General features: G+C 38.0%; 2 long non-coding RNA genes across 4 annotated transcripts in view; one reads left to right on the forward strand and one right to left on the reverse strand.

Moving 5' to 3' along the window:
• The window catches only part of LOC104911212, a 34,549-nt gene extending 24,657 nt beyond the window's left edge, over window positions 1-9,892 (reverse strand). For both annotated transcript variants that reach the window (XR_793735.3, XR_793734.3), the window contains exon 1: window positions 8,894-9,892. This is a non-coding gene — a long non-coding RNA (uncharacterized LOC104911212). The remainder of the gene's footprint in view (window positions 1-8,893) is intronic.
• LOC116216689 overlaps window positions 1-10,138 on the forward strand; it is a 60,915-nt gene that overhangs the window by 25,104 nt on the left and 25,673 nt on the right. For both annotated transcript variants that reach the window (XR_004159958.1, XR_004159959.1), the window contains one exon: window positions 3,335-3,486. This is a non-coding gene — a long non-coding RNA (uncharacterized LOC116216689). The remainder of the gene's footprint in view (window positions 1-3,334; window positions 3,487-10,138) is intronic.

A 10,138-nucleotide genomic window follows, 5' to 3' on the forward strand; every position in this document is an offset into this window, starting at 1 on the left:
ATATATAAAATAAGTTAAATATTACTGGGTCAGCAAGAGCATAATTCTCTAACCTAAGGATAGAGCCTGTATTAGGCAGGAAGAAGATAAAGATCTCTACTCCTGACCAGTGCCGTTTCTGACAAGTGTCACACTGACTTTACCATGCTCAGTCTTCAGCTGAACATAAAAATGTAGTGCATAAAGAGATCTTTGAAAATGCTGCTTCCATGTCTTTATAATTTATGGGTCTGCTAAGTCAGAATATTTCCTCACAGAACTAAAGGGCGAATTTCCATTTCTCAGTTCCTCTTTGCTCATACAGGACCCCAAATCCCTACATTAAGTTAAAGTTATTTAGATAAGAAGTAAAATTCCAAGATGTATTCCCCTGGTTCCTCCGCATTCTTCATAAATGATTTCTATGCCTTTTGATAATACTATGCCAAAGCCATTTCTTCAGTTAGAAGTTGAAAGAAACATTTACTGCATAGAAATTTCTAACCGGAACACAAATCAAAACTCTTAGGCAAAGCCTTTTGTTCCATGATTAATAGTCTACTGGATACAGAAATAAAGGCTCTCAAAACTATGTTGGAGCTGGGTAAAAATGTAGTTTTATTTCATTCTAAATCCTTAAGATTATACTTATACTTTATACTTATACTTTTTATAGATATTAAAAAGTTACATGCGAGCCTTACATATTTCTTTTTTGCAATTTTACACCTGTGGTGTGTTCTATCCACTTTATTTCAGAGAACAAGATTTTTGCTCCTAGAAGTGACTGAATTGATGCATATATGACTATCTCCAAAGCAGCTGATAAACATTAGTATGATAGCATGCCTGACAATTTGCTGTATAAAACTATGATTGAACTTCACCACTTTTGGTGCGTTACAGAGCCATAGCAAAGTAATGCTGACAGTAAATATATTCTGCTTCTTTCTTCTGTTAACTTAGTACAGTTAACGTAGCCAAGCAAGAGGGAACTAGGCTGAGGGTTTTTTTTTCCCCCCCCGAATTTCCTAAAACCTCACAGCAGTGAGTGGAGCAGCTCAGCCACCAGAGGATTTTTGGCTGCCAAAATAACAGTCTTTGAAGGCTGAAAAAGCTTTAAAAAAAATACACTTTCACTTTGGATACTGAAGTAAATAAATGGAAATACTACAAGTGATGCTCAAGATCAAAGACCTCAGGATCCTAGTATGCAACACTAGGTAGTTTCTACAGTCACCAGTGGAGGAACTGAGGCTTTATTTGGAAATATTAATAAATAAATAAATAAAATAAGCAAGAAAACAAAACAAGCTAATCACCACCTGTAAAGGAAGAGATGCAGCGAAGAAAAAAAACAAACAGCATAGATTGTAACTGTATTTAGGAGGAATTGTGTACAAATAGAAGGAAATGCAGTGAAATATAAACAAATGTGGCCAAGCAGTATTTTCCATACTCAAGGGAAAACACTGCTGCATTACTTTTAAGTTTTTACTGCAGATTACATAAGTTCTCTCTGAGATTGTAGATCTGTGACTGGAATTTATTTGGAAGAGAAAGATAATTTCTACAGGACCTTAGTGCAATTCTTTCTTCCTTTGCAGAAAAAAAGCAGCAAGTTAAGTCCATCTGATCTTATAAAATAAATAAAGTAAAGGTAGAATAAGAAAGGAAGACTACTCCTTAAATGAAAGGAGTTCTCTAGAAAGGATGAATACAGCTAGGTTTAGTTGATAAGAGGAGAGAAAAAACAGCTGTGTTCTAAGAGGGATCTGTATTATCTAGATAGCGCTAAAATATATATAAAAAGGCAGTGAGTGACAAACATGAGCATGCCCGCTTTCTGCAGGATTGTTCCATAAGCATTTGCTCAATGCAGGAGAGCAGCAGCAGAAAAGATGTTAGAATGTGCTGAGGGACTCCCTCCCCAACTCTAAGGCTTTCCAGACTGACTTAGGAGGCCACTTCTCATCCCATGCTGTAATCTTCTCTCTTGCCAGCAGCTCATGTTCTTTCCCGCTTCACATGAGAAGTCAAGCAGAAGAGCCCCTGTGTATCAAAACTAATAAATTACTTAGCTTCTTAGTCTCAGGTTCACCAAATGGCATAAGTTGAAAAGAGACCTCTCACTTTGTGCTGGTAATGTCTGATATATGCAAAGATGTAGGGGAAAAGAAAAAAAGTAAAAAAAGAAAGAGTAGTGCAAAAGGTATTGCACTTGACAAGGAGAAGAAACATCAAAGAAAAAAAAACCTTGAAGAAACTGGACACTCATGTAGTAGGACTCTCTGGAGAAGGGTTCTATTTCAGGACCCATCTGGCCAGCTACTCAGTTGCTTATCTGTTACCTCATCAGTTCTACTAGCCTTTGTGGGACACAAAGGGATAGTCATGAAAAGACAGAAATCCTAGGAGAAGCAGAGGCAGAACTTCGGGAAAACGTAGATGGGAATTAATCAGGCAGTTCCAAGACTGACCCGATTTCCACTCTTGATCAAAGAGTAACTTGAAATCTTAAGCATTTGGGGAACACTTCGGGAAAAACAAAATCATGCTACCTTCTAATTGCATGGTCAGAAATAAAGTTCTGCTTGAAGAGATAGGAGCACAAACTATGCAATTCCTTAAACTGATCTTCATAGCTTAGTGTAGACACTGACTTTATCTTTCCAAAAAATGTGCAGCCATATAACTTCCTGAATACTTCAGCTGGGAAGCTGCCATTTATTTTCATCAAGCTTTTGATTAACTAGCAAGCATGATAGGTCTGTGGAGCTTTGTACATTCTATTAATACTGCACTAGCGACTGTATGTAAAATTTAAGATACCCATAAGGAGTTAAATTGAACTGCATGTAGGCAGCACTTTGAGACATCCATGGCCTTACGTATGCATTTTCCACTCTTCTTCCCAGTCTCAAAAAAATAAAATAAAAAAAAAATCACAGTCTATGTAACATAGCGAGGGCTGGATATCACAGCACTTTGCTGAAAGTTCACCTTCATTCGAGGAAAATACTTGCATTGCACTGCTGTTTTTAAAGGGTGAGAGCACAGCGGTTTGTGTAAACTGGCTATGCTGCATTTCCTTCTTGCAGATGGATTGCTGTCTTCAGACACTAACGTTCTCCTTGTCCTTGCTCTTGCACACATAGGCAGTTTTTTCCTGAAGTTCTTGAAACTTGGAAAAATGAACTTCAGTACAAATTTAGATCTGGCAAATAAAAGAGTGGTGCTATACTGTCTAACATTTTTGTTGCCTAACTCTAAAACTACCTTCTGTTATAGAATGAAGGATTATTCCTCAAGTATTTTTTCTTGGAATTTCATGAGAACATTTGTGCCTTCACAGGATGCAAAACAGAGACTATTCTCCTTCCTTCCAAATGGAAGATGCCCAGATCTTCAAGGAACAGAAGTAAACCTACTATTAGAAGCTAGAAAAAATTATACTGAAATTACTATTCTTCACTGTTAAGGAGAAGAGGGATTCACTCTAAGGAGGTAAGTCTCAACTATACCACCTATTGGAATGGGCTTTTTAAGTGATTAAGGCAAAAGGATATCTCTCTTACACATTCTGCTCAGCCTTTATACTTCAGTCATAAAACTACTAGAGAGCATCCAAAGGAGTGCTACAAAGATGTATGAGGAGCTGTTGAGGTCTTTTGTTTTGTTAGCCCAGAGCAGAAGAGGCTGAGAGGAGGCCTGTTGGTGGCATACAACTCCTCATAGGGAGCGGATGGGCAACACTGATCTCAGCTCTCTGTTGACAGCAACAGTACCAGAGAGAATGGCATGAAGCTGCATCAAGAGACAGCGAAGTTAGACATGAGGTAAAAGTACTTCACTGAAAGGTTCAGGCACTGGAACAGGCTCCCCAGAGTAGTGGTTAAAGCATCAAGACTGCTGAAATTCAAGAAGCATTTGGACTATGCTTCTTAACATAGGCACTGAATTTTGAATAATTCTGTGGAACCAAGCATTGAACTCAATGATCTTTGTGGGTCCCTTCTAACTCCAGATATTCTGATTTTGTGACGTAGAGGACTTCAGATGAATGCCCTCTTCTTACCATCAAGGGAAGCAATCATCAGTTTCACAGCATAAACAGTTCCAGTAAGAACATGCTCCCCCACATGCCCTGTTCAAACTCAAGTGCATGTTGAGTTATTTCTGTATAGGGAACTAGCATTTCTCTGAAATAAGAGTGTGAGCCCCTCAGCTGCCAAACCATTGTAAAGCCTGCTTCCCCCGCTATTCTTCCAAGATGTGCGAGATAACTACTCACAAGCAGAATGGCTGAACCTAGATCCAGAAGGAATCTTGTTATGCAACCAAACGAAAAACATTGGGAGTAAATGAAAAAGAAAGGAACGAGACACAATCTTTTTAAAACAAATTTTAAAGAGAATCTGTTTCACCCACATTTTCTGAGAAGTTACTTCTGGAGCTGGATCAGCTGGATCCTTATGATTACTATAAGCTATGAGCAAGTGCAGTTAGAGTAACCCATAGCATTAATGGACAGACACTCCCCTCTGCTAGAGTGGAGGAATCTCATTGCCTTACTTCCCTGTAGCACTACAGAAGAGCAGTTCATACTTGTAAGTCATTCCAGATACATTTGTGATTAATGCTATCAGGAAGCTAATGATAAAATACCAATCTAAAAAGCATGGCTGGGACAGCTTGTAGTAAATAAGGCCAAGGTTTATACAGTGTACAAGAAGGAAAAGGTACTCAGTGCCTCTCTACTTCTGTCTTTAATAGGCAGATCAATTATCCTCAGGCTACTCAGCCCCCTGAGCTGGAAGACAGGGATGAGGTGCTGATGCATGCCCAGAGAAAGGCAACAAAGTTGGTGAAAGGTCTGGAACATAAGTCTTATGAGGAATGGCTGAGGGAACTGTGATTGTTTAATATGGAGAAGAGGAGGCTCAGGGGAGACCTTATAGCTCTCTACAACTCCCTGAAAGGAAATTGTGAGGTTAGCATTGGCATCTTCTCCCGCATAACAAAAGAATGAGAAGAAGTGGCCTCAAGTTTCACCAGGGGAGGTTCAGATTGGATATTAGGAAAAAATTATTCTCAGAAAAAGTAGTAGGGAAGTGGAACAAGCTGTCCAGGAAAGTGGTGGAGTCATCAACCCTGGAGATGTTTGAAAAATGTGTAGATTTGACTCCGAGGGTCATGATTTATTGGGCATAGTGGTAACAGTTTGATGACAGGATGTTCTTGTGTCCTTTCCAGCCTTCATGATTACTTGAAATACTCAATAACAGAGTACAGTGCAGAGAAATAAGACAGAAAACCCATGACAAAAAAGTGATTACATAATCAAAGTTGTCTCATAAAGCAGACGAAGACTGTTAAAGTATATGGACCTTAGTTTTAATTCTGGCATTATCTAGTTTTGTGAATGCCTGAATACAACCTTAACAACAAACTTAAAAAAAAAAGAGAGCTATACATGGTATCCTATCAAAGTTTAATCTAGCAGATTATTATAGGGAACATTGTGTCAGTGAGAAAATTGCGGTTTAATCAAAAGACTGGTTTGCTAGTAGAGCACATACTAAGGAGTCAGAATTGAAACCTGACTGACGTAAATTTCTTTGTAACCTCAGATGGTTCATTTCCCATCCTACCAAGTATAAATAATGCCATTTCCTAGGTATCTGTGACAAGGATTTCATTTTTACTCCCTGGCACATGAGAGCTGGCAATGAAGTTCTCTGCTGAAATAATAAATAGATAAATACATTTAAAATTATATATATCTTAATTATCATAGCACTAACACCACTACAATTTGTCCTATGTTTCCCATTTTTCCACCTTAACAGAACTCCACATAAGTATTGAAAAACAGCACAGAACATTAAATATGAAGCTGAAACAGGTACCTCCTTCCTCTGACAAGAAATGAAGTTAATATTCAGTTAGAATTTCCTGTGCTACAGAAATAATTTTAATGATTGAGATTTAATGCGTTCTCAATTTAGTACTAGCTGGTCAGATGAAGGTTGGATCACTACATTAAGCTCATATGGGAGATAGCAAGTTTTCCCAAACACTAGTTTGTCCTTTCTAGTGACGGTGTTAAATGAACACTGATGACAGCAGGCTTCAGTGCTGCTGAGAAATTTGGGTATACAAGAGGAAAGAAACATCTGTCTCTTCCTCGAAACATACATGCCTCCTGCTGGCTAACTTTTTACTCTCATTTCTGATTTGGTTGACAAACCAGATTCAGTTGAATTCGTTTATTTACCTGAAGTAGGAAAAAAGTCACCGTGCTTTTTCACTTTGTAAGCCAAAATTTTTTATTAGAAACAAAAAATGATTCCTCTACCTTACAGGGAAAAGTGTATTCTAAACAGAAATGTGACATTCTACGTTGAGAAAATATTTCTTACAAATTGAGTTTCATTGGGAACTTCTTGCCTTTTATTTTACCAAGAAAAAAATCATTTTGGTTTGACTACCAAATGACTTCTTTCAGTTCAAAGGTAGACCCTGGAAGTTAAAGATCAATAAATCTGAGCTCCAGTTTTATCAAAATTTAATCTCTTTTCCAGCCTGTTCTTAGCCAAGCAACTGAGGCTTTCAAGAGTATTTTGCCAGCCTTACACAATTTCATAACTAACATTTCATCTACAGGAATATTTAAATCTGATTCTAGCATGGTACTCCTTAATCTCTTCTGTTTCCATTACCCTTTCCTAAATTGGATGAAGATTAAGAAACAAATGCATCTTATTTAACAAAGTTTGGCTCTGTAAATTTATTCCTAGTAACTGTCAGGTTATGGAGCGATTGTTACAATGAATATGAACTATAAGACTCAGAAACAGAGTATACATGGACTCTAAATGGAACCAAATGGATACCAAAGAAGAAAGTCTCCTAACACAGAGGAAACCCCACATATCCCTCCATTGCACTGTTTCTCATTTAACAATTAGCTTTGCAGTGTTCTATCATTCACCTATTTCAATGCCAATAAAATGTTCAAATCTTTGCCTAGCCCAAGGACGCTGACATATCTGAGTTTACTGCTTAAGAGATGACATTTCAACAAATGTTTTCTGACCGTCTGCTCTCAGGATACATATTGATTGTGACACAAGTTATTAATGATCGCATTAATGGACATGAAAATCTCCAAAGAGCCTGCAGTTCCTCTCTACAAGCTATTTTATTTTCCAAAGCTCTCAGAGATATTAGAGCTCCTTTTGTTTCCATAAGCACCTTCAGAGCTTCTATTTCTTAGATTAAACTGACCAGTAAACTATTGGAGTAACTAAGAAATGCTAGCACATGCATCCTTCTTACTGAGAGATAGTTTTGCACATGCAAACTATTTTTTATACTTTTTTCTTTACTTTTATACTTTTTTCTTTAAATCTTCTTTCAGTGACTCAAGGAAATCTTAACAAGCTGATTTTTCCATAATCTGGATGCTTGCTAGGAATTTACAATATGCCTTAATAACAAATAAGTCTATGAAGATCCATGCAGTATTTGAGGCAGCCATTGCTCAAAAAACAAAGCCTCAATAACATGAATACAATGGTCATCATCACATTCATAGAAAATACCTCAATTCTCTTGGCTTTCATAGTTACCCTTCACACTACCAAAACCTTACCTCAGCAACTACCTTGCAGGGAATTGATGTTAAGTTTACTATGGGTGGGCCCCTTGCTTGGAGTACTGAGAAGCAGATGAGCAGGAATAGGAAATCGACGATGGACAAGAGAAACTGACAAGTGAAGACTGAAGCTATTTTACTGTTGAGATAAATTGGCTCATTTAGGAACTGCCAAATAAGAGGTAAAGAGATCAGATTGCTTCAAAAACTACTTGCTAGTGCGTATGGCTAATCTATTAGTGCTTAGCCTGAGTAAGCTATTTATATTTCTCATTAAGCTATGAAAGATAAAACATCATCAGCCTAAATGGTAATTTGTGTTTATAAGGCCAGAGAATAAAAGGTTAATTTGCCAGTTTCTTTTGAGAAACTTCAGGTTTCAGGGGTTTCTTCCTCTTTTTCTTCCCATGAAAAGTCCAGTTGTATCCTTTCCCTTAAACAGCAGAACTATGCTGCTTCACGTAAATTATTCTCAGCAGGCAGCTTTACAAGACGGAATCAGAGGAAAAGTATTACAATTGCAGCCAACAGGTTTTTCGTTGTTGTTGCTTTTTTATTTTTTAAACCTGACAAACAATGTTTCTTTTATAAAAGTTGCTACATCAAAATGAGAAGTAGAAATAAAATGAAGTAATTGGCTCCCCAACACAGCACGCATCCCACTCAAGATGTGACTGCTCTAAGAGTAAATCTAGGCTAGACAGCTGAGCAGGCAGGTGTTTTTGAGACTCCTGCAGCTGTAGGATTAAACACTTCAGTGTAAATATGATAGAACAACAAACATACATTTTTCTGAAGCTGTTATTCATTGTAAATCTTGGTGTTACTTAGAGAGTGTTTATTTCACTTGTAAGAAAAGACTGACTCCTTCTTTGTTTGTGCTTACACCCTCAGAAAATCTGTACAGATTGATACTAGAGATTAATAGCAGCTGGCCTTTTCCTTTCTGGATTAGCTCTGAAAGATTAACAAGAAAATAAGTACAGCAAATATGCCTTTATTTTCACTGGTATTGTCTGTAAAAACATGAAATGCCCAGGAATCCTGACGTATTTCATGGTGATAGTGTTTTAAGGAAAGGCATTTGGTCTACATAGTTTCTTTGTTCTTGTTTTTTCTAGCTTTAGTTGAACATGGAAGTCAATGGACAGCTTTTACAATCAGAAAGGTCAGCGCAGTGGAAGGAAGATACAGGAGCACAGTAACAAAGGAACTAGTGTGAACAGAATGATACAATGAAAAAGTACTTACTTGTTACTGAAGATCTAGGCTCACAAGAAAAATACCACCAGAGATCTTCCCATAGTTGCAGTCAGCCCTGAAATGAGGTCTAAGAGAGGTAGAGCCAGGCTCCACCCCTTCTGGTCACACAGCTGAATTGCCTTCACCTGTGCTCCCAGGGCTGACTGGGTCCTTTCCACAAGTGCTCAATCAATGATTCAGGCTGTGACTTAACAGTTACCACACAACTGCATCAAAAGACATTCAGATTTCTGTTTTAAAATCAGACTACTTTTGTCATTTTACACTTTTTTTTAATGTTGACTCTTGTGATGCTATCAAGGGAGCATCATCAAGAAAAACACCATCGCCTTGTGCCAGAAGGGGAAGAAGGAACAACTCGGAGGCAGTCCTACATGGAAGAGGGCTCTGTGAAAATGATCTAAAGCTTTGCTGGAAAGCGTATTGAAACGTGCCAGCCCAAGCAATGTGCTGTGTGATCTGTGTGGGATCTTGCATTGTGCACTATTCAGTTTTAGTATGTTTTAGTATGTAAATCCTAAATTTATAAATTTTTGATGTAACTTTAATCTTTTTGCCACATTGTAAAAATTAATTATAAAAATACCTGACGTCATGCAAAATGCCAGACTGTACTGAGGAAATCATGGTTCAGCAAGAATATTTGTGCCACTCTTTGTATTCTGCATCCAGCTTTTGAAGCAGAAAAAAAATATTTCAGAACTTGTAGCAGAACCACCCTATTGTGTTTTTTTCTCATTATCATTCCCAGTCACCTCTAGGAGAAATTAGTGGGACAACTGAACAGATTGATCAGCTTGCAGATCAAAAAACCTTCTGTGTACCCCAGGCAACAGATGACAGAGTCAGAGAAACAGCTGAGGCAAAATTCATGCCCTGGAAATGGGAGATCAGGTGAGCAGGCAAAATGAGAATTTGCATAAACTAGAAAGCACAAATATCCACTTAGAATCATAGAATCACAAGGTTGGAAATGACCTGCAAGATCATCTAGTCCAACTGCCCTCCCATTACTATTGCTACCACAAGCTACTAAACCATATCTTGTATCTCCTCATCCAGACACCCTTGAACACTGCCAGGGATGGCAACTCCACCACTTCCCTGGGCAGGCCATTCCAGTGTCTGACCACTCTCTGAAAGAAAAAGTTCTTCTTTATGTCTAACCTAAACCTCCTCTGGTAGAACTTGTGGCCATTTCCTTGGGTCCTGTTTGTTGCCTGGGAGAAGAGG

This window comes from Meleagris gallopavo, chromosome 5 (genome assembly GCF_000146605.3).
Source record: "Meleagris gallopavo isolate NT-WF06-2002-E0010 breed Aviagen turkey brand Nicholas breeding stock chromosome 5, Turkey_5.1, whole genome shotgun sequence".
Classification (NCBI taxonomy): domain Eukaryota; kingdom Metazoa; phylum Chordata; class Aves; order Galliformes; family Phasianidae; genus Meleagris; species Meleagris gallopavo.